Source organism: Crocuta crocuta, unplaced genomic scaffold (genome assembly GCF_008692635.1).
Source record: "Crocuta crocuta isolate KB4526 unplaced genomic scaffold, BGI_CrCroc_1.0 scaffold149, whole genome shotgun sequence".
Lineage (NCBI taxonomy): Eukaryota > Metazoa > Chordata > Mammalia > Carnivora > Hyaenidae > Crocuta > Crocuta crocuta.
This window is the reverse complement of record NW_027551561.1, coordinates 3,773,838-3,800,192: the sequence shown is the minus strand read 5'-3', so window position 1 is coordinate 3,800,192 and position 26,355 is coordinate 3,773,838. Positions and strand designations below refer to the sequence as shown.

Genomic DNA, 26,355 nt, shown 5'->3' with positions numbered 1-26,355 from the left:
TCTCTCTCTCTCTCTCTCTCTCTCTCTCTCTCTCTCTCTCTCTCCTTCAAAAATAAATAAACATTAGGGGTGCCTGGGCAGCTCAGTTGGTTAAGCGTCTGACTCTGGCTCAGGTCATGATCTCATGGTTCATGGGTTCCAGCCTCCCGTAGGGTTCTGTGCTAACAGCTAGGTCAGAGCCTGTCTTCAGATTCTGTGTCTCTCTTTCTCTCTCTGACCCTCCCCTGCTCACGCTGTCTCTCTCTCTCAGAAATAAATAAAACATAAAAAAAAAAAAAAGGAATGAAGTACTGATACATGCTACAATATGGATGAACCTGAAAATATTATGCTAAGTGAAGAAGCCAGTCACACAAAGCAAAATAGTATATGATTACATACATATGGAAGTTCCTAATAGGGAAATCTATAGAGACAGAAAATAGATTAATGGTTGCTTGGGTGGCGGAAGGGAAGGAGAGGTGGTGATAATTAAAGGGCAGAAGATTTCTTTCTAAGGTGTTGAAATTGTTCAAAAATTGACTGTGGTGATAGGTGCACATATCTACAAATATACCAAAAACCAGTGAATACTTTAAATGTGTTAACTGTAGAGTATGAATTGTATTTCAGTAAAGCTGTTTAAAAATAATAAGTCTTAACAAAATTTTAATAGATCATTTTATGAAAAACACCTGGTCATGTCCTCATCTGATTTGGGTTCTAACCATGGATACTTCTGCCACATTCAATGGAAGAACCAGGCTGGGTCAGACTTAATTACAGGCTAGATCCCCAATATCAGTAGTTTTTCATATGTTAGTGCCTACCAGAATCACCCAAAAGCAGTTTAACAACACACAGTCCTAAACCTCATTAAAAGAGATTTGGTGGGACAGAGATGAAGCCTACAAATCTATGCTGCTATGTTCCCATGTGTCTAATGCAGATGGTTAGTGACTACATTTAACTACCAAAACTTCCCTGCACTATGCTCTTTGGACGAAACCCACCAGATTTAATCTACATTTCTAAATAAATTCTAAAATGCCAAACAGGTACTCTAGTTATAGAAAAAAAATAGCCTCCAAACTTATGCCTTGTGATAAAGCAGTCCAAAGTTTAACTACAGATTTTCCAGACTTCTCATCTGAATGAAAGGGATGTCCAGCTGCAGACAAAAGAACCATAAATAGCCATAAAAGCACAGAACAGGACTGCACTGTTATATAGTGACCCACTTAAATCAAAAGTCCTCAGTATAGACCACATCACAAATACTTGGTAGTATTAACTGAAAAATATTTACTCTTGCACATTTTTTCAGAGTAGGCTTCACACCCAGCCCAATGTAGGGCTCGAACTCACAATCCTGAGACCAAGACCTGAACTGAGATCAAGGGTTGGAGGCTCTACCAACTGAGCCACCCAGGCACCCCTACTCTTGCACATTTTAACAGTTATAATTTGATACGTTTTGTGCTGTTCATCCCACTACTCTTCTAGATTCTAGTTTAAAAATATCCTTAAACTGAAGAGATTGTATCTGAACAACATATAGCCTTAAGATATCCACCTTAAAAAAAAAGATTTGAAGCTCTTTAAAATGAGAAAAATGGCTTTTAGAATTAAAAAAAGTAGAGAAATAAAGAGATAGTAGACTTTTCTATTGTAAATACACACACACACATGTAAACTTCTAGTAGTTCCTTATCTGGTATTTCTATATGGAAAATGTACAAATTTGAAAGCAACTCCACCCTAACACATCACCTAAAAAAAAAAAGGATCCTAAATATAGAAAAGACATGTCCCAAACCTTATAAACTCCATCTCCTGGGGCTTTAGGATAGCATGCCTTTTAAACCTTCAGTTTATTTATTCTTACTTCCTATTCAACTCTGCAAAGTTTGGTTTCCTCATTTTCTAGTTGTAAGTGGATATAAAGCAACAAATGAAGGTTTGTTGTTTTGTTTGTTTTAAAGCAGCAAATTAATAGAAGAGTTACTAGAAAAAGACACAAAGACAATAAAAAGTGACAGCTGACACTATTGACAGTAAGAAGATTCAGTAAAGCTATAAAAAGTAAACACAAACACAAACACCAAGAGTACAATCCTACTTGGAAAAGAAGCCCCTAAGGGCATTACTGTATTAGAGATCAGTTTAATACTTCCACCCCTCCAAAGCTAATCTCTCCATCTGTCCTCTGGATCCTGTCTCCTCCCATTTCCTCTGGAATGTTAGTCCATGAATCATCTGCTCTTCCCTACTACATCTGAACTCCTTTTCTTGCCTAAGGACTCCTTCCCCTCAGCAGAGAAATATTCTCAAATCTCTCTCAAATAACACACACAAAAAGCCCTCCTTTCACCTGAAACTCTCCTCTAGTTACTTTCTTCTCCTTTCCTTCAGCGAAGAGGTTTTGGAAAGGGAAATCTATGCTTGCTTCCTCCCCTTCTCTCGCCATTCGTCTTTTAACCTGCTGCAACAGAATGGTCTTCGGACCACCCACGGCACCATAGCCGCTCTCATATAGGTAGGTCACTAGTGCCCTAACTACCAAAGTCAACTGACTGCCTGCTCTTTGTACTCTGTTGATCTCTCTAAGACATATGCTCCAACAGTGACCACTTCTTGAAACTCCCTTTTTGCTTAGAGTCTGTGATGCCATCCTCACTTGAATTCTTCAGTTCTGGGGTGTCAATGAAATGCATGCCAAAAAAAAGGTGGCGGTTGGAGAAGGCTCATGACGACACAGGTTTGAGAAATGTGGTATTAAGTTAAACAGGCTTCCTTACTACAGGATTTCTCAGATTTCTCATATCAATACCAGTGTCCATTGTGACTCTACAAAATGGGGTTCTGCAGTGTTTCCCAAACTTACTTGACTCTAGAACCCTGTGCCTCCCTTTTAAAGAACCATCTTATATGACAAATTTAATTGAAGAACATAATTTGAATAACATTGCTCTTGATGTTCTTTTCCAGTCTTATCTGTTAAGATCTTCTTCCTCCACTGGCCTCTCAAATGTCCAAGTTCCTCAAAAGTCCACTTTTAGTGCTTCACTCATTTAATGCCTTAGTCACCTCTCAATCCTCCACTTGTCTCCACCCTATATATTCATCCTAATCACTCAGTCATATTCTCATGTTTTAACCTGGCCTCAGAGTCAACAAGTGACTGCCACTTACTAACTGTATAAACTTGGAGCTTGGTTTACTACTCTATAAAATGGGAATAATCATGATTATTCATAAGGACTAAATGACACTGTATATAACATATTTACCACAGGTATTTATACATTTATAAAATGTTTACACATTTAAGCAAAAGTTTAATAAGTGGTCACAATCATTTTCTCTGTCCCCAGCCTAGATCTCCTTGATGAGCAACAAATATATCTATCCAACTTAGGAATTTCCCTTGGTTGTTTCTTTCTTTTTTTTTTTTTTTTATTTTTTTTTTAATGTTTATTTCTAGGAGAGAGAGAGAGACAGCGTGAGCAGGGGAGGGTCAGAGAGAGAGGGAGTCACAGACTGAAACAGGCTCCAGGCTCCGAGCTGGCAGTCAGCACAGAGCCCGACGCGGGGCTCGAACCCACGAACCGCGAGATCATGACCTAAGCGAAAGTCGGACGCTTAACCGACTAAGCCACCCAGGCGCCCCTCCCTTGGTTGTTTCATATATACCTCCAACTCAAGATGCTCACCTCCCATTCTACCATCTAAATGGCTCGTGTACTCTCTAGCTGGGTGAATAGCACTACCCTCTACCCAGCTGCCCAAACCTGAAACACTGAAGCAATACTCTTTCACATTCATACACATTCTTCCCTCTGCCCACCAATTTAGTAACTATATTTTCAGATAGCTATGTTTCTAAAGTGCAAAATCTGATCACATCACTCCTCTGTCTAAAATTCTTCATGGGGCACCTGGGTGGCTCAATCAGTTAAACATCCGATTTTGGCTCAGGTCATGATCTCACGGTTTGTGGGTTCGAGACCTGTGTCGGGCTCTGTGCTGACAGGTAGCTCAGAGCCTGGAGCCTGCTTCACATTCTGTATCTCCCTCTCTCTCTGACCCTTCCCTGCTCATGCTGTCTGTCTGTCTGTGTGTCTCTCTCTCTCTCTCCCTCCCTCTCTCTCCCTCCCTCCCTCTCAGAAATAAATAAAACATTTAAAAAATTTTAAATTCTTCAATATTTCCTCACAGTTTTCAGGATAAAATTCAACCTCCTAACATATCATGTAAGGCTCCTTATGATCTGGCCTCTTATGCCTCATCTCCCTCCATGTCCCATTCTGACATATACTCTCTAGTCTCATCAAATCAAATCATGTGTATTTCTACAAACGGTCATACTGTCTTGTCTTTGCACATTCTATTCTTCTGTCCATAAAGTCAATTCAACCACACTCCTATCCACTTTACTGCTGGTTGATTCCAAATGGTCTTTTTCATGAGTTTAATTATATGTTATTTCAGTCCCAGCCTTTAAATTTTCTCTAAAACAAATGTAAAACACAGCCTATAAATTTAAATACCCATTCTCAACCTATTTAATACTATAAAATACAAGCAATACATTCAACCTGGTTAGGTAAAAGTATCAGCCCTAGAACTGTCTTATTTTAGTAATTACAAAATCTATAATTAAGATTAACATTCCTTCACTGACATATATTTATTACATATTTTTAATATTCTGGATACTAAGGAGGTCACAAAGATGAACAAGAAAAGCTCTTGACCTCAGTCTAACGAGGGAGGCTGACCAAATAACCCCAATATAATTCTATAAAGATATATATGTATAAAATTTTTAAGAGAACACAAAGAAATGACTAACTCACGTGTGATGCTTTCAAAATAATATAATGAGAACAAATCCCAAATCAATTCTTCCCCCTCTGTGAAAACTCATGCAACAAATACCAAGATAAATTCTACCTCTATCACTAGGGTCACCAAGTGTCCCTATTTGTATAGCTTCATTAACATCTATTGTACAGCGAAATAATTACTGGCACACTTTTCATTCTCATTATTTGAGAACAAATTATAAGTTTGGATAATAAATTGTTAGTTCACCTTATTTATCATCCACCTCCTGTTCTCCTAAAAACCACCTCAATAATTTGTTCCTCTCACTCTGAAGGTTGTATCCATCATTTAACACCATTAGGGGGGAAAAAGTATCTAATTTTAACTACTCTGTCTCTGAGATGGATCAACTCAAAATATTTTTCAGTTTTACTGCCTCTTTCTCCTTCCCTCCCCTCAGATTTGCTGGGAAAGAAGATGATCTTTTTTAGCCTAGGGGAAAAAAAGTAAGTGGTAGAGGTATCAAGAGAGGCAGGACACAATAGACAAAAGCTATGTTAATTTAAAGGGTGAATGCTTTTTATTATTTTATCTATCTATCTATCTATCTATCTATCTATCTATCTATCTATTTAGAAAGTGTACCAGCAAGCTTGAGTGGGGGAGGGGTAGAGAGAGAATCCCAAGCAGGCTCTATGCTATTAGTGCAGAGCCCATTCAGGGCTCAATCCCACAACCCTGGGATCGTGACCTGAACAGAAATCAAGAGTTGGACTTTTAACCTACTAAGCCACCCAGGTGCCCCATATATGGTGATACTTTATAAAGAATTCAATTTAAACATATAAAATAATAAACTAATGAAAGTTTCTTTTTTTAACTAACAAAACAGAATGTATATTTTTAAATGAATATTCTGTACAAAAAGTCATCTTGAGAAGTTCTATGATTTCTCACTACTTGAAACATTTTGGGAATATCTGCTTGGAAACAGTTTAAGCCAGTTCCAGATTCACAAAAATTTATCTTGTATACAGGCCTTTTTTTTTTTTTTTAACTCCAAACTCACAACTGAGATTAAGACCTGAGCTGAGATCAAGAATCCGACACTTAACTGACTGAGCCAACCAAGTGCCCCTATTTTCATTTCCTTTCCTTCTTTTACTGAAATTATTAATTTTGTGAATTAGGCTCTATGGTTTAGAGCCCCTTCCCTGTTCTTCTCTCTCTGCCAAAACCCTTAGACAAAGCTTTAGATGTGCTGTCTGCCCCAAGATTATGCACTCCACCACTTTGAAGGCAGGGACAGACTGCTTTAGACATTCTTGTACCCACAGGGCCTGAAACATAAAAGACACTCAATTAAGAAGTTTTGCTTTGGTTAATTAATAATCATCAGACACGGATACAAATTTTTTTGGCTATTGCCAATAATCAATTTACTTTCAAAGGAAGATTTGCTACCTTGGAGATATTTAGAAGGGCTGAAGGCAAAGCCAAGAACAGGAGCTCCAAAGATCCTAAGCAAATGTTGCATCTTTTGCACAAATATGTTGTCTACTTTTTTTAGGGACTAGACAACAATGTTTCAAGTATACAAGGTCTGTTATGTCTGACAAAAGAACTAGTCTTACTACCATATATCCTAGAATTCCTTAACTAATTGAAATCTTCCAAATAAATAAAGAAAAAACTAAGGCCCAAAACCAAATTGGCTATTTTTCATCAACATCTGGCCTTAAACATTTTGTTACTTTTAAAAGCTCTCTGATTATCTCCAAGACTGCCAATCAGATTCAAAATGCATCAATCCTGCCAAAATCTTAATCATGTTTCAATCCTTTCCCAAAGGTTTTCATTAAGAGTTTCTCTTAATCTCTCTTAGTCATAGAAGATTATTAAAAACTATATTCTTCTTTACTGTAAAAATGGCTAAGGTTTAAGTTTCAACACATTTTCTCTTACAGGAAATCACAAAAAATCTCTAAATCTCTGTAACTAGGAAAACAAAATGTCTATGTATCTTTCCAGTTATCCATACTTGTATTTCCAGGTATCATGGCAGTATTTATACAGCTATAAAGACCTCAAAATCAAGTTTCCATTAGACCGAGTTCCATACCCACAGTAAGATTTAAAAAAAAAAATAATAAATAAATAAATAAATAAAAATAAAAAAATAAAAAAAAACAAAACATAAAATAAGACTCAGTAGCTGAATTTAATTAACTGTAAATGGATAAATTAGCCAATCATAAATGAATGGGTCTCAAAGGACAGCAGGAAAAAAATAATCACAGATAACAGAGACTGAGAGATATTTAAAGTTTTAAAAATATAAGCTAATTGTAACTCATACATTGTAAATATCACACCTTAAAGTCCCATGGTCACACAGCAGTCATACTTACCCATTTTTGCTATTAAGACTTTATGGAACCAGGTCCCTGTATACACAGATTCCTAAGAATTCCCAAATATGAATTGAATCCTATGGGAAAGTTGCCAGTGTCTGTTATTACCAGTGCTCATACTGAGCAAAGAAACACCACCCTGTTACTAATACACTACATCACTATATGAGTCACCTTAAAACAAGATTTTCCTCCTTTGTTTAAAAACAAGACAACCCTATACCAAGCAACAAGTGATAAGGTACAAGTTTAGACAACTTTACATTCAGTAGAAAACACTTAGATAACATCTGAAAAAAAGCACATTACTGCTCTTAGAGTTTTACTATCACTCTTATGCTTATTTTAAAACTTTGGATCTTCAAGAAAAACATTCAGAGGTTGCATCCCTGCCCACTGTAACCTGCAAAGTAAATACTTCCTCTCAGAAAACGGGGTGTCCTGTTTGTCTTCCTGTATGGCAATTTCTTAAGCTATATTTATACCTTACCCTATATATGATTCATTATATTTGAGAACTCCAATCTGACCCAAGAAACTTAAGTCCCAAATTATTTTAAGCCACAAATGTAAGTACAAAAAAGTACTTTTTGTCAGTGGTACGAGATCTTGTTGGACATATGTGTCAACACTGTAAAACAGATCACCAGTAACTGTTTATGGCTCAGTATAGCTTTAGTTGAAAATGGTTAACAGCCTTGATAAATGAGTCCCAGGTGAATTTTATCATTAGGGTTTCCTAACCCTAACATCTTGTACTCCACTTAATATCACTTTGTCCTTTGAAAACCTTTACATCATAAATTTGAAAGGAAGCAAAAAAAAAATTTTGAATTAAAATAAAAAACATTCTTTAAAAATATTCTTCTGGGGGCACCTGGGTGGCTCAGTTGGTTAAGTGTCTGACTTCAGCTTAGGTCATGATCTCATGGTTTGTGAGTTTGAGACCCACATCAGGCTCTGTGCTGAAATCTCAGAGCCTGGAGCCCGCTTCAGATTCGGTCTTCCTCTCTCTCTGCCCCTCCCCCACTCATGCTCTGTCTCTGTCCAAAAATAAATGTAAAAAAAATTTTTTAATAAATAAAAATTATTCTTCTGTATAAATGATGCACTTCAAAATTTAAACAATAAAAGTATAAAAGAAAATTAGCATGTTTTTTCATTTTACATTTATTTTGGCCTATATATTTGGAGGCAGTTAGTTAGAATTTTCCTTTGATATACAATGGATAATCTTTGTCCTAATCCCTCAATAGTGACATTAACCCTTTGTTATAAGTTTTGGGTAGTGTGACAGAAAAAAAATCATCATTGGTCCATGTTGCACATCAGGACTCTAGATGAGCCCTAGACAAATTTAATTTCTTCATCCTCACACATATGCTGTATCTATGGTAAAAATAACAGCTAACATTTATTGGAGATTTAAAAAGCCCAGGTTCTATGACAAGTACCTCATAATAACTCTGGAGTTGTATCAAATATGCATTTCACTTATGCTAATTTGATTAATATATCCTTGGAAGAGAGTAAACATGAATGAAAATATAAGTTACCCTACAGTGCACATGATTTTACCTATAATTACATTCAACAAGTGCATGTAACAAAATGAGCATGAGATGAAAGAAACTACATCCCCTCAGACAGTCTCAGATACAGAGTTTTATGCCCAAAACCATATATATTGTTCTTTATGAGTGATTTAAGAGATATTTTTCAGGGATAATTTTGACTATAATTTGATTTTTGTCTTACATGCTAACTTTAGAACTCTGCTAAGGTAAGACTCCAGTGTGTCTCATGGGTTTTCATAAAGACTCTGTGAGGGAAGTACAACTATTAACCCTATTTTACAAAAGAATTAACAGGCAAAGAGATATGCAACTTGCTTGGCAAAAATGATTCCAACTTGGGTTTTTCTGATTCCAAAGCCTCCACATTCAACTACTATGCTCTATTGCAATATGCCCATTTTCCAGATGGGTAATGAGAAGTTCAGAAAGATTAAGCAAACTTGTCCAGTATTACTCTGCTAATAAGTCTTTATACCAGTACTTAAACTCAAGCTTTCTTATTTCAAGTTCAACACTCTTTCCACATTATAGAAAGATAACTTTTTCACCAAGTTATCCTAGAAACCTAATAACTAACTAATAGAAGCCAGGAGAGAGTAGTAAATGGGAAAATATATATATACTGTTATGAAGTATTCACAAACTAGTGGCCCACGAGATAAATCTGGGCCACAGATAACCTCTGTTTAGCCCTTATAATCCATTCCTTTAAATCTTCATTAGTTGTGGGCCGCTTGGGTGGCTCAGTCGGTAAAGCATCCGACTTTGGCCCAGGTCATGATCTCTTATTTCATGAGTTTGAGCCCCCTGTTGGGCTCTATGTTGAGAACTCAGAGCCTGGAGCCTGCTTCAGATTCTGTGTCTCACTCTCTGTCTGCCCCTCCCTGCATTGTCTGTCTCTCTCTCAAAAATAAACAAACATTTAAAAAAATTAAATCTTCATTAGTTGTTATGGACAAAGTTTCACAACAGCGGTTGCAAATATCCTTCTCCTTCGCAGCCACTCAATGATTAAGCTGGAAAGTAACATACTTGCCAGGCTCTCTTGCACCTAGGGATAATCATGTAACCTAGTTCTGGCCAGAGACTAAAAGAGAAGTCTGCTAGGAATGGGAGGTTTGTTTCCAGGAAAACTTACACTTTCCCAATCAATCAATCAATCAGCTAATTGCTGGTACTGTACCGTTTACCTCTTCTTGCATCAAACATGGATATACTGCCTGGAGCTACAACAGATATTTTTCTTATGTGGAGATATGCATTAAAATGGAGATCAGTATATGATTAATGGCAGAATATAAAGTTATAAAGGACTTGAATCCTTATGACATTGTTCAGCTACTCAGTTATCCTGGACTATGTATCTTGGACTTTGTTACATAAACCAAAAATATTCTTATAATTTAAACTTGGTCTTTTGTTACTTGCAGCCAAAATCATTTCCAGCCAATTCAGTTGCCAGTGTTTAAAAATCAAGAGATTTCAGGGGCGCCAGGGTGGCTTAGTCGGTTAAGCGTCCGACTTTCGCTTAGGTCATGATCTCGCGGTTCGTGGGTTCGGGCCCCGCCACGGGCTCTGTGCTGACTGCCAGCTCAGAGCCTGGAGCCTGTTTCAGTCTGTGACTCCCTCTCTCTCTGACCCTCCCCTGCTCACGCTGTCTCTCTCTCTCTCTCCTAGAAAAAAAAAAATAAAACATTAAAAAAAAAATAAAAATCAAGAGATTTCACATAACAATCTGTATTACTAGTCTTTCTTAAACTAGACGACTTTTCTGGAAACATTGTGTCTACACTCTCACTTGGTTACAACTGCCAAACCCTGACAATAGAGCTCTTAGTCTTCAAATTATCACAGGCCCCATTTGGCCAGCTTCACTAATTTTGCTCATCTGCCTAACCCCACTGCCACATTTAACTATGTGACCTTCTATATTACATTTCAATGTGTGTCTAGCCTAGAACCCAGGTGGCCACTTGAATACTTAGCATTCTAGAAAACCTCCAATTCATTACTACCTAATATAAAGTACAGGGTTTTTAAAATAGCAAAAACTCTCCTAAAACTGCTCAAGAAAGAAGTTATTCTAAACTTTATCCCTGGAGCCACACTCTGGAAACTAACAGTAAAATGAATCAGAATAGTCAATTTTCCAGTTCTGAAATTCTGTGAAACCGTAGGAAGCAATATTTATAAACCCTAAGATTTTGACAGTAATCAAAGATCCAAGAAACTTCCTGCATTTCCCATACAGAAGTAGCAAAGAAATATAAAAATTACTGTACCCAAGATCAAAACAAGAAATTTGGGTTGTAATTTTGTAGTCTTAGCCGCAAGGTAAGCTTATATCACTACTGCACATTACTGGTAAAAGGTTTAGGATTCTGATATGCAAAGCTATTAAGTCAGAATTTCACAAAAATCTCAGAAGCCATAGGTGGGGGATAATGTGGGCTCTTTCAAGAAGGCTGTCATTTAGGACTGCTAAATAATGTAGACTTTCACTAGAAGCAGTTCCAAGAAATAACACACATCTCAACTGCCAAAAGACTATGTCTCATGAACTCCTTGGAAAATAATATGAACGAAGGGTTGAATTATCTTAAATATCACCACACGTTTGTGCCCACTGAACATTATATTTAGACATATACTCAGTGCAAAAGTTCATTGTATCTTTATCTGAAAAGAATATTAATAGCTCTAATGGTAGTTATAGGTAACCACAACTACAGTTTTCACTACCTTCAAATGTACTTCATTACACATTACTTCATCACCATTACAAAGATGGTTGTGTCCATTTTAATCCAAGGTGTACAAGTTCTCACCAAGTAACACATCTGAGAGTACTACATACTGGACACAATTCAGTAAAGACCCAAATATATCATCTAAAATAAATATGCTTTGGAAGCCAAGCTATAATTTTTTTTTAATTTTTAATGTTTATTATTGAGAGACACAGAGAGACAGAGCTGAGCATGGGAGGGGCAGAGACGGGGGAGACACAGAATATGAAGCAGGCTCCAGGCTCTGAGCTGTCAGCACAGAGCCTGACACGGGGCTTGCACTCACAAACCAGGAGATCATGACCTGAGCTGAAGTCGGATGCTCAACTGACTGAGCCACCCAGGCGCCCCTATTATAATCTTTTAAAATTAAGTATGTATGTAATACTGTGCAAAAAGCAAAGAATTAAATCTACTTAACAACAGTAATCCCAAGCAGTTACTGAACACTCACTATGCTATAATGCTAGACACTGTGCTAAGCAGTCATTCAGTTATTTCATGAAAGCCAACAGTAATTCTATAAGATCAGGGAACTGAAGCTTAGAAGGGTGATTTGTCCAAAGTCAGTACTTAGTAAGCGGGAGAGCTGGGATTTTAACTTCAGAATCTGAGTCCAGAACCTAAAGCCAATGTAACCACTATAATGCAGCCTACTTCCTTGAGAACAAGAACTTAAGGCATAAAATCATTATTAAATTAGCCAGAGAGGGAAACTGTCCTTCTGGGTCCGGGTTTGGCAGCGGGGAAAAACAATCACACTGAATGAGGGCCAGTATATAAAATATTTTTTTCTTCAGAGGAATACAATCAAGAAAGGTTTAGCAGCATTAAAAAAAAAAAACACCTCATTATTTCAATATCATTGTCACATTATCTAATAATCTTTAAAAAATTCTGCTCTCAACTTCCAAAATGGTATTTCAGAAAGTCAGTAATCAATCAACTACAGTAGGTAAAAAGCAAAATGAGGAAAGAGAACTTTGTAATTTAAGGAAGGGGTTAAGAAATAACTATCCTATAAGTCATTTTCTCTACTATTGACCCATACATTTTTCCAAGAACATTTGTGCGTATTCAAATATTTTCCAATGGCAACTGTCCTTTTTAATAATTTTTCCTTCATCTTCTTCATTTTCAATTTTTCATTCTGAACCATACATGATCTAATCCTATATATGGTTTCACTTTGGAGTCCACACAACTATTGCAGAAAAGAGAATCACTAATTAGAGAATTTCTAATTAAAGAATCACTACTATGGTTATTTCAGAAATGTGAGCCACAAATAAAAACAGAATTAAAAAAGTACAAAATGAAATGGGACATTTCAGTATATCAGCAGATGAAGAAAGAATAAAATCATCCAATTTTCTAAATCCTATATTTAAGATAAGGCAATTAAAAAAAGTAGACATGTTAGCAGCTTCAATTTCATAAAGTCTGTGCACAGTAGGACTCAATGCTTGCAAATGAATGCAATCCAATAAAGTGAAAAAAATCTATGAGAAAAAGAAAGAATAAGCCTGGGAACTGTTAAAACCCAGTCTTCCTCTAAGTGCCTTGAATCACCTGAAAGGACAGCCGGAAGCAAAGCAAAGACTAATTTGGTGAGCAATTTCTCTAACTTTTGGCAGACTGGCATTCTAAACAAGCTCATGCAGCACAGAGATTCAAATTGTCCTGTGCCTTTAATGTTTTTTGTTTTGTGTCATAACTACAGTCTTCTATAAGACTTTATGGTTTAATTAATAAAATTCTCTTAATTTTTAAAATCTTTTTGATTAAAGCTCCATAAAACAGTGCTTAAATGGAAATCTCCTAAGAATATCTTCTTTCTCCTAAAAGCCCCATTATTTAATTTTCAAGACTCTATACCCTGCAAAAATGTTTTGTAAGCAAGTGGAGGAGTTCCTGGATTTTTCAGCCACATCTTGCCTAACCAGACTTCCTTTACAGTCAATATAGTTTCCTTTGAAGTTTAATTGAAAACCACAGAATCAGCATAAAAATGCTCAGAGTTGAAAAAGTTGCAGCTTATATAAGATAGGTCAAGAAGTGAATCAAAAATACTGTGCTCATAGAAAACTTAGTGCAATTTTTTAAAGTACTCTCTCAAAGAAGAAATAGGTTGTCTGTATTTTCTAACAGGGTTCAATAATAAAAACTATAATCAAAACGCAGCCAAAGCCTGAACCAAAGACCTTTTGTTATATCATATGTGACTTCATTCAGTTGCTTTAGAAATGCATCTTCTAAAAGCTGCATTCAATTTCAACTCCCAACTGTTTGGTATAGCTGAATTAGACAGATCATTCTTCTCACCTATTGTTTCTTTGTACAAAGATATATTTAAACCCATGAATACATTCAGTGTCCTCAGATTCTCCATATTTTAAAAATATCTGTAAATTTCTGTTCTACTTTGCAACATGATTTATATAGCCTCAATCATTAAAAATACCAACACAGTCTACTATTTGACTATACAAACTAAGATGACCACTTCCAATGATCCTGCCATATAGCAGAACATCCAATAAATTAATATGCTGCTAAGCATGGCCTAGTAAATTGATAAGCTCTCAAGGGAAGGACAGTTTTAAAGATTACAGGTGCATTAATCATTCTGTATGGTGCTCCAGGGTCATTACAAAATCACACACAACATACTTTGCCATGAGACTAGCAACTAGAGCAGAGACTCCCTGATTTAAAAAATAAAGCTATTGCTGAGTGAAAATAAACAGAAAGATAAAAAGATATAGAGAAACTAACCTCTGAAACAGGCAATTTGTTTTGAATTCTATTGTCATAAAGCATTAATATGCTAAATGTATATTCTAATGAAAAATTGCTTAATAAACAAATAGCAACCCACCATCATTATAAAAACAACCAATACTCCATGAATGTATGTTTATTTGGTGCCTGACACGGTGCTAAGGCATTCTCTCACTTAATGCTTATTTCTATGAAAGAAGTACTATTTTTACTCCTATTTTACAGATGGGCAAACTGAACCATAGAACACTTCAGTGACTTGTCTAATAAATTGTAAAGTCAAGATTCAGATTCAGGCAGATATTTTCCAGACTCTACACTCTTAACCACTATAGTGGACTGCTTCATGTTGCTATAGGTATTTTTGAAGCTTAAGAAGAGAGAAATGAAAATACTATTAGGGTTTCCCCACCATATGGTCTATATTAGAATCATTGGCAGATAATATTTTTATTCTAAACCACAATCTCTTTCTCAAACCCCAAAGAATCAATGAACGTCCCTAACAGATTAAGATGTGTCAAGAGATGCTAACATGTGGTTTACTTTAATTTTGTCTGAGACATGCTAAGTATCATAATTGTGAATAAAGGGCTCTCCCAGGTTGTTGCTGTTTCTATAAAAATGTCTGAAGCAATAACTGGAGAATCATTGCTGCAATGAGCAAGTTGCACAAAGAAGTCTTTCCTTAAACTTCAATAAATATAATTTCATACATTCTGCTATCTGTCTGAAGCAGTAAAAAAGAGGTTGTTGGATTTTTCTTTAACTAGGGGAAGGTATGGAGTTGGGAGAGGAAGAGTAGGTGAGAGGCAAGGTAACACTTAGAAATACACATTTTCCCAAGATAGATGCCTGAGTATCTGGCTACCATGCCTTAGACAGCAGTATCTCACAGTAACCACCCTGTAGGAAAAAACAAAAACAGAAAAAAACTTGCTTCTAACTGTGAACAGAACTGGAAGGGATTAATATTTAAGTAAATAACCTAGAACGAACTATCCTAAAATTTGTATGGAACCACAAAAGACCCCAAATAGCCAAAGTAATATTGAAGAAGAAAACCAAATCGGAAGGCATCACAATCCCAGACTTTAGCCTCTACTACAAAGCTCTAATCATCAAGACAGTATGATATTGGCGCAAAAACAGACACACAGACCAATGGAATAGAATAGAAAACTCAGAACTGGACCCACAAATGTATGGCCAACTAATCTTTGACAAAGTAGGAAAGAGTATCCAATGGGAAAAAGCCTCTTTAACAGATGGTGCTGGGAGAACCAGACAATGTAAAAGAATGAAACTATATCACTTTCTCACCATACGCAAAAAATAAACTCAAAATGGATAAAGGACCTGAATGTGAGACAGGAAACCATCAAAACCCTAGAGGAGAAAGCAGGAAACAACCTCCATGACCTCAACTGCAGCAATTTCTTACTTGACACATCCCCAAAAGCAAGGGAATCAGGAGCAAAAATGAACTATTGGGATCTCATCAAGATCAAAAGCTTCTGCATGGCAAAGGAAACAATCCATAAAACTAATAGGCAACTGACGGAATGGGAAAAGATAGTTGCAAATGACACATCAGATAAAGGGCTAGTATCCAACATCTATAAGGAACTCACCAAACTCCACACCCAAAAAACAAATAATCCAGTGAAGAAATGGGCAGAAGACATGAACAGACACTTCTCCAAAGAGGACATCCAGATGGCCAACATACATATGAAACAATGCTCAGCATCACTTATCATCAGGGAAATACAAATCAAAACCACACTGAGATACCACCTCACGCCAGTCAGAGTGGCTTAAATGAACAAATCAGTAGACTATTGATGCTGGCGAAGATGTGGAGAAATGGGCACCCTCCTACACTGTTGGTAGGAATGTAAACTGATGCAGCCACTCTGGGAAACAGTGTGGAGGTTTCTCAAATAATTAACAATAGAACTCCCCTAGGACCCAGAAGTAGCACTGCTAGGATCTACCCAAAGGATACAGGAGTGCTGATGCATAGGGGCACATGGACCCCAATGTGCCCCAAGCAGCACTTTCAACAATGGCCAAATCACGGAAAGAGCCTAAATGTCCATCAACTGATGAATGGATCAAGAAGATGTGGTTTATCTATACAATGGAATACTACATAGCAATGAGAAACAATGAAATCTGGCCGTGTGTAGCAACGTTGATGGAACTCGAGGGTGTTATGTTGAGAGAAATAAGTCAGTCAGAGAAAGACAGACACCATATGTTTTCACTTATAAGTGGATCAGGAGAAACTTAAGAGAGGACCATGGAGGAAGAGAAGGGGAAAAAATAGTTGGGGAGAGGAAGGGAGGCAGACAGGCAAACCATGAGAGACTCTTGAATGCTGAGAACAAACTGAGGGCTGATGGGGGTGGGGGAGTGGAAGGGGGGTGATGGGCATGGAGGAGGGCACTTGTTGAGATGAGCACTGGGTGTTATATGGAAACCAACTTGACAATAAACTATGAAAGAAAAAAAAGAAATAAATAACATATCTTTCATTTTCTTAGCTGCCAAGATCTTGCTCCTCCATCTTTTCCAATTACTGTTCCACATTTCGTATCCATTATTTCCTTTGGAAGTATTATCTTCTTCCTTGTACACATTTGGTTTTGCCTATCCCATTGCACTCACTATACAACTTTCTTTGGTTATACATGCTTAGTTTATAGCTGCCTTCCCCCACTAGACCTGAAAATTCTAAGACAAGGATAATGCTTTATATCATCCCACAGTGCCTAAGAAGGCTCTCAGATGAGTTTATCAACTGCCAAGGCATAAGCAGCAAAATGACACAAATCACAGTGATTCAAACTAAAGAAGGGCAAACATGAAACAAAATGAGTTTAAAAAAAAAAAAAGGAAGAAATTAAATATCACCCGGAAAGAGAGACTAACCCTAACATCCAGAAGATAATTTAGTCTAATAGTTGGTTTCTGAGTATGATAACCAAAGTTTAAATCCCAGATCTGCCACTCCATGCTGAGGGACTCTAGACATCCCTGTGAAAATCAGTTTCTTTATCTCTAAAATAGGAACAATAATGGCATTCCTTCAAATGGTTGTTGTGATGTCTGTTTGGCACTAAACCTAGTTTAGTGTTTCTACAGTATAAGACATTTGAAACGTGGTGGCTATTAGGACAGTTATACTTTAAAGTTTCTTGCCCCTAATTACAAATTTTAACAAACTCACTTTAAAGGAAAGACAAGAGAACATACACACTATATGAAAGGTAAAAGCAGCAGCACAGATGTTACAATTCAGAAGAAATTATGTTTACTTCTCCGGCCCTATTTTCTGCACTTTGCAAGGCATCAGTGCTGTGCTGCTTGTGGTTCCCAGTGTACATCTGCCATTTCTTAGCCTTGTGCTTTAAGTTCACGCCTGAGAATGCTTCCCTCCCTCCTGCTACTTACCTCTAGCCCTTTGTTTGCTGGCCAACTCCCACTATTTTTTTTTAAATATTTTTATTTATTTCTAGGAGAGAGAGAGAGAGACAGCGTGAGCAGGGGAGGGTCACAGAGAGAGGGAGACACAGACTCTGAAATAGGCTTCAAGCTCTGAGCTGGCAGTCAGCACAGAGCCCGACGCGGGGCTTGAACCCACGAACCGCGAGATCATGACCTAAGCGAAAGTCGGACGCTTAACCGACTAAGCCACCCAGGTGCCCCAACTCCCACTCACTATTGAAGGCTCAACTAAGAAACCCTTGGTGGCCTTCTTTCTCTTCCTCAAGGCTTTTATCATCTGTGATTACTACACTGTACTCTGTTTATTTAATACCAATCTTTCCACTTATACTCTGAAAGCTTCCTGAAGCCAGGGACGAACTAGCTGCTGGATCTCCAACACTGGCATGAATGAATAAATAAATAGATATCGCTAGAATTGAGTATAGCCCAGGATACAAAAAAGTACTAAATTACCTTTCTTAAAAAAATTAAACAGCTTCATAAAAACTAGGCTGAAACACAGTATGCTACTTCTCCCCCTTTTGTTTCTAAGCATATCCTCTCTCATTCAGCAAGTGAAATATTTCCCGTCTTTCAGGAAATCTAGGGAACCATGGGACCTCTCACTACATTTCAGAGCCAAGATCACCTCACCAGACTTTCTCTTGACAAACAGGAAAATGATGGGCACTGTGAACAGCAGCTGTGCTGTTCCGCTGGGCAAGAAAATGCAGGGCAGTTTGTAAAAGTATCTGAAAAGGACTCAGTGCTAAGAACAAGAGGAAGAGAATGGATGAGGTTACCTGAACAAAATAGTACTCATAAAATATTTGCTGATTAACAAGATTCCTTAGGTGTCTTCCATGTATGTATACTTGAGCTCTGGCATATTTCAGATTGGGTAAAGGGTCTTATCAATAATCACACTGAGTTTTTTAAAATTATTTTTATTATTTTATTATTTTTATTTCCAATAATTTGGAAGTCATTCCCTTACTGTAGCTAAGTTTTTTGAATGAAAGCAAAGTGAAAAACATGGACATGTGAATGCCTACAATAGGCCAGGCAATGTGTAGCGAGCTAAACAGCAGGCATTTAACGGAAAAACAGTAAAGCTGTTTTTCTAAGCTGCTGGTACTAGGAATGGATATTTAATGGTGCTATATAGGAAGGCACTTTGGGCTCTGCATGGTACCTTTTTCAGACTGCACATAACTTAGAACCTGCTTTCTCTCACTTAAAGCCAGACAGAAAGGACAAGAGACCTAAAGATACCTTTTGATTACCAAAGGCATGCCCTTACTCTGGACTTCTGATGCACCTGAGTCAAATTTTTAAAATCTAAGCTAGCTTAAGTTCATTGTCTGGTCCATCCACTTCTTAATAAATACTAAGTAATATGTGCTAAACTAAACTCCCATGGGAATAGCAATGGAACACATTCTAGCTTATACTCCAATTTAGTATTTCCTATAGGTGAAATTATACACCATTAGAAAAAGAAGCGATTGAGGGGCATCTGAGTGGTTCAGTCAGTTAAGCGGCTCAGGTCATGATCTCATCGTACATGAGGAGTGAGGCGCTCTGTGCCATCACCACTTGGGATTCTCTCTCTCCCTTGCTCTCTGCCCCCTCCCCTGCTGGTGCTCTCTTTCTCTCTCTCAAAATAAATAAACATTAAAAGAAAAAAGGTGATTATTTCATAAAATGCGCTGAGACAAGTTGTTAACTATTTGGTACAAAATAAGTTTAATATTTACCTCATATCATGTGGTAAAATTAATTTCAGATGATCAAAGTTAAATATAAAAATAAACTATTAAAAAACTTAAGAAAATAAAGGTGAATATTTTTCTACTGAGGAAAATTGAACTAAGTAGAAAAACAATGGAAAAACATACACAACATAGACTTTAGATTAATGGCATTAAAAATTTTTAAATGTCTATACATCGAAATGGATAAAACAAAATGACAAATGAAAAACCAAGGCAAATGTCCAACATAACAGAAAAAGGTTAATATTCTTGGTGCATAAAAAATATTTACAAATTAGGGGACCCTGGCTGGCTCAGTCAGTAAAGCATGTGACTTTTGATCTTGGGGTCATGAGTTCGAGCCCTACATGGGGTGTAGAGATTACTTTTAAAAAAATTCACAAATCAATATGGCAAAAATAACTATCCATGGAGAAAGCTGGGTTAGTCATGTGAATGACTTACAAAACAGGGAATATAAAACATATAACAACAAATATTTGAAAAAAATGTTTAACCTCTGGAAAAAATGTAAATTAAAGCAATAAAATAGTAGTGGTTGAGAGAAAGATGTCTGGGGTCAGACATCAGGCCTATAACTCATTTTACTTGAGCAACTCATTTTACTTCTCTGAGTATCAATTTTCTTTGTAAAATAGGGATAATAATAATACCTAAACTGCAGAAGTGATGTAAAAATTAAATAACATACTGCATGTAGTCAGCATAGTGCCTGGTACACAGTAAGTATTCAATAAACAATAGCACTTATTATAATAAAGAAAATGGATGATGAAGATGATGATGATGATGGTGATACTTAGGGCTACGGAGGGTACAGCACAGCCAACATTTTTATGCACCTGACCTCCAGCATATTTCACAGTTTGTCAACAAAGTTTGATTCAGCCTTTCTGGAGGACAATTTAGCAATATGTACCTAAAGTCTTAAAGGTGGTCCTATTCTTTAGGCTTCTGGAAACAGAAATGCTTAAAAACAATGGAAGAACTCAAAATTGAAAAGACTGCTGAATAATACTATATCCATCAATTCATCCATCCACTGACCCGTATGTCCAATATTTTTGACCCTAGTGATACAAAATTATGAAAACAAACCTAGTCCCTAGCTTAAAGGTTAGCTGGGGAGATAAGCAGTCAAACAATCAAGTACATTAAGGAGATAAGAGCCATGATGGGTACGTACTATGGTGTGCATAGAAGGAGCACCTACCATAGTCTGGGAGTGGAGTCAGGGAAGCTTCCCAGAAGTGACATTTAAGCTGGGACCTGAAGGATGAGTAGGAATTAGTCAGGTGAAGAGATGAAGAAAAAGTGTTCCAGGTAAAGGAAACAGCATGTGCAAAAGCCTAGAGATCAAAGGGAGCATGGCATGTCAGCTTGACTGAGCAGTGTGCAAGGCAGGAACTTGGGAAGATACAAGGTTGAAGAGGTAAAGCAAGATTAGCTCATTAAAACTGTTGCTAGCGGGGCACCTGGGTGGCTCAGTTGGTTACGCATCCAACTTCGGCTCAGGTCATGATCTCGCGGTTTATGAGTTCGAGCCCTGCATTGGGCCCTGTGCTGACAGCTCAGAGCCTGCAGCCTGCTTCGGATTCTGTGTCTCCCTCTGTCTCTGCTCCTCCTCCATCTGCACTCTGTCTCTGTCTCTCTCTCTCTCAAAAATAAATAAAAACGTTAAAAAAACATTTTTAAAAAGTCTTGCTAGCAAAACTCTAGAGTGTAGACTTTATGGGCAATACAAACAACTAAAAGCAAATAGTGCTAATAAATGAAGGGTTAATACTCATAATATATCAAGAGGGTACACAGGTTGAAAAGAATGACCAAATAGCTCATAAAATGGAAATAAAGGGTTACAGTGAAGGTTGCACAACTCTGTAAGTTTACTAAAAATCAGTGAATTGCAAACTTATTAAAACAGGTTTATTTTAGGCTTTGGAGACTATACTTCAATAAAACTATCTTTTAAGAAAGTTAACAGAAACGCCTAATAAAGATCTGAAAGATACTCAACTTGTCTAGTAATAAAATATACATAAAACCAATGAGGTACTATTCTTTTTCTTTGAAAACTACTAATGATTAAATGTGAAATTACAATATCCAGTGTTAATAAGGTTAAGAGAAATGAGTATTCTCACACTATCCTGGGCTGTGATACAGTAATTGTATTTCTTGAAATCTTAATAAATGTTCCAAAATCACTGCAGTGACTGCAATGTGATTTAAAACAATAAAAAATAGCTGGAAAAAATCAGATGTTTACCAATAATGGAATGGTTAGAATGGGTTATAACTGCTCAGTGAAGTGATTTAAGTGATACAGCACTACATCTATGATTTATATCAAACTTAAAAAAAACCCAAATACATAAAATTATATATACAGCATTTCAGCTATGCTGTGTGTGTGTATGTGTGTGTGTGTACGTATATAACTGTAGAACACATATGTTTAATTCTCTTTTCTGTGCTTTTCTATATTTTCTAAAATTTCCTACATTTTTAGAAATGTATTATTTCTACAGTGTAAGAAAGTTTCTAAAGCTGTCTTTTAAAAATTTAAAGGTATCACTTCTAAGTATTTATACTTCAGATCAGTTTCATATTTGCTATAGTTTTATCTTCTCTGGGAGAAAGATGTGGTCATATTTGAATATATATAATAAATAATTCAATAATATCTTATCAAGCATATGTGTCAATAAATTTCCTAATTAATTAGACTGTACATTATAAATATCAAAACTTTAGTGAAATTTGGATGGATGTCTAGTCAAAAAATACAATTCAATCAATCCTGACTGCTTAAATGAAGACAAAACAAGATGAAGCCTCATCATGATTATTCAGGGTCATCATTACAGCCACATAATAGCAGCTCTGAGGGACCACTGGGTCTTAGAGAGGGATCTGTCCTCACATTAAATAGTTCATAACCGCTAATTTTTTTCTTATGCCAGCTATTTATAAATCATCATCTTCCTCCCTTGCTATAAAACCACTATCATTTCCCAGAACTATTAGCATCCTGTCTTTAGCAGCACTTGCCACATTTTCCTTTCCTTTTTTACTGTTGATAACCATTTAAGAGAAAGAAAACTAAATACCCAAGTTTTAAGAATTATGTGTAAACTAAGAGATAATAGGCTTCAAATAAGGGTATCACCTAGAAATGCTTTGCACGGACCTAGATGATTCTGTTCTAGTTACGGTTACAATATAAATGAACTGCAAAGAGTAGGAGTTCTTGATTGTATCTTAAGTCTTGATTCCTTTACTGTGTTGGCAGTCAAGTTCTCAGGATTAGAAACTCATACGCTGTTTCACACCACGGAAAGAGATGTGGACTAGGAGCCAAGGAACTTAGTTCTAGTGCAGGTTCTCAGACCAACCAGTTTTGTAACCTTTAGCATAGTCTTTTAACCTTGGTACCTGTCCTGCATAACTTGTGAGACTGTTCTAGACTTAAATTAGATCACAAACACAAAAACACTCTGAAAAGTATAAAACACTATACAAAAGTAAAACGTTTTTATGGTATTTCATTGTGTTTATATGACCCTGGATCAACATAGGTATCTCTTTAGAAAATTCATACCAGAAAGAATGAAGGATAGAGATAATTCTTAAATTGCCTCCTATTAATTAGGAAACATCTATTATCTTAGAAGAACAATACATTCCAAGACTTGGCATCTCTGATTCCTCCTCCCCTATAGCCAGTCAGTTCCCAGGTGCTTTGTGTTTTTTCCATAATCCCTCACATCTGTGTCCCTTTCTTTCCACTACTAGTTCACATCCCCAGTTTAGGCCTTCATATCTCACAGCGGGGCTACCATAATAGCCTCTAACTGGCTCCACTCATGGCCTCCCTTTGCCTCTCTCAAATCCCTTTGGCCAATACTGCCAGATCAGTTTTCTTAAAACACCACTGTGATTATATCTGCTCAAAAACCTCTGAAGACTCTCTATTACCTTCTCCATCAAGTTCAGCCTCCTAAGATCAGCAGTCTCTGCAGTCCCAGCTTCCTTTTCACCTTTATCTCTTACTACTCTTCCAAAGAAATCCTTCCTCAAACTGGTGTAGTTAAGTCCTTCAGATATGCCTTGTACTTTTCTGCCTGTAAGTGTTGATAACATAGCTTTTCTCCACCTGGAATACTCCCTGCTTCCCAGCTTCTGTCCCAGCCTATAAATATTCTACCCATCCTTCAGGCCTAGTTTGAGATCCACCTACTATGTGTACTTTTCTTTGGAAAAGGAACAAAGGAGAAGATGGAATATCCTAACGTTAGACAAATCTTCAACAGCTAAGTGACACTGAGCACATGCCTTAATGGCTCTTTGCCTCAGTTTCTTCATCTGTAAGATAGGGATAATAGCAATTTCCTTTGGACATACTGTGAGGAATAAATGAGTTAATCCATGTAAAGCACTTGGCATGATGCCTGGCATAGACAAAAACCACAGAGATGTTAGATACTCTTATTACTCCTATTGCCAGTTGCGAATTTATCTTAATCTGAATTCAGACAATACTGGCCATTACAAACCAGCTATTCATATACATACGATATCATTTCTCTCACTCTCCTTTTCTACCCTCTCATCTCACATTTGTTCTTCCTGCCCCCTCCAAGACTATATATTCCTGACAGATAGGGTCAATGTCTTATACACCTTAGTATGTAGAATAACCACTCACACCCAGTAGATGATCAATAGCTTTATTTAATCCCCAGTGAATGATTAATGAAGAGCTGACAGTATTAACATGTCCTACATCTCCTACAGTGAAAAAGTAAAATAAAATGCTTAAAATTATTAATTCCAAAATCTAAATTTCCAGTCTCACAAAATTAAATTTCTCCTTTCATGGTTCTCTACTTCTCAAACAAACAACTTCACCTATTCACGCAGCAAGAGATGCAAGAGCATATGCAGATATGCAGGTCAGACAGCAGCCAAATATCAGAACCTATCTCAAAAGCGACTAATAATTAAGCTTTGGCTAATTTGGTCATATCAAGTAGTATGGCCTTACTGTATACTAATCATTCACCTCAAGGAACTTAGTATGATAACTTGATATATTTATGTTATTATTATAGCACAAACTGTTTTTAACAATGCCCAGGGAAAATGATGTTACTATAATACTGGTTTCTAGTGTACTTGTATGATTCTACTAACTTTCAGTTACTTTCTCAGCCAAAATCACACCTGGTGACCACCATCCTCAAAGGGTTTACTAGTAGAGAGAAGAAAGATGATCTGATGGAATGTTAACTTTCCAAAAACTAGCACAAAGTACTACATATAAGAATAAATTTTACTAAATTTCTATTCTATGACACTTGTCTTCGGAGGACTCTAAAACATTTTACAACCTTTGAAGAGCAGCTATTCTCAAATCACAAAGTCTTAAGGGTTGGAAAAGGCCTTAGAAGTCCCTCACTGCAGGAATTCTTTATACTAACTTCTAGTCAAAAGGTCCTCCAGCTTTTCTTTTAATACTTTAAGTAATGGACATTTACTATCTTTGCAAAGCAGTCCACTCCACTGTTACAAGATTCTTCTTCCTTACAACCATTGGAAATCTGCCTTCTTGAACTTTTACCCAAGGACCCTAGTTCTGCTCTCTGGAACAATACAAGTTAACCTCTGAAATTTAATCACTTCTAGAATTAGGATATAATTGTCAATCTGGTCACACAAAATCGAAAAGAAAGCTCAGGGGGAAAAGAAGAAACCACCACTATATAGAACAAAATTTTGAAATTCAGGAACCAATGTTGAAATCGGAAGTCACCATATTTTCAAGATATACAAAGTCCACGCCTCAATGAACATATAAAGAATAACCTGATGTTTTACAGTGAAGGGTGGTAGTGTTTAGTGAATACCTTTTGGCAACTTGAAACTACTAAATCCACCAACACAGTTTTAAAAATGACAATTCTGTAGGAAGTTCAAGATGGCTTTTCCAATTGCTCATATTTTCATTCTATTTCCTTCTAAAACATCTGCATTTTTTTTAAAGATCCCATTTCGCCCCACTGATGCAAATTTTATTTTTTAAATAAGTATTTTCAAGAACATAGCCTAAAAGAATGGGGTGTAAAGCCATGAGGGTGGGGCTAGGAGCCAAGTCAAAGAAGGGCCCAGCAGGAAAAGGCTGGTTATTGGGTATTTTCCTTCTGGAAGCATGCTCCACTGGCCTAGGCATCTGAAGCTACAAACATGACCCAAGAACAAGAATGATCATGAGCAATGAGGCATTAATACCTGTAAGATGTAAATGAATTAGCACTGGTCATCAAGCAGCGCCAGGTGCTTCAGGACTACTTAGAGGAAAGGTAAGAGGTCCAAGAAACGGAGACCTCTCTGCTGGGGAGGAAGGAAGAAACCAAGGAGCAACTACCAGCTCAGCAGTCCAATGTAGCCCCAACAGTACCAGAGCCCGAGAAAGACAGCAAGTGACTAGGGGGAAGGCATACACCCCGGAGAGACTGAAGAAGGGATTGCGGTGTGCGAACACTGAACGAGTCCACGAAATGGGTGTAGGTATGGGGATGTGGTGTGTGTTAGGGGCACCGCAGGAGTCCCATGGTCCTCTCCCTGCAGCAGAGCTACTGAGGGTACAAGGAAGGGGGAGGGTGAAAAGCAAGAATGACTCATTCTCAAAAGGAAGTGT

General features: G+C 37.0%; 1 protein-coding gene across 2 annotated transcripts in view; it reads right to left on the bottom strand.

The window, feature by feature from the left end:
- SSH2 (slingshot protein phosphatase 2) overlaps nucleotides 1–26,355 on the bottom strand; it is a 250,679-nt gene that overhangs the window by 223,783 nt on the left and 541 nt on the right. The gene's annotated exons all lie outside the window — the stretch shown is intronic.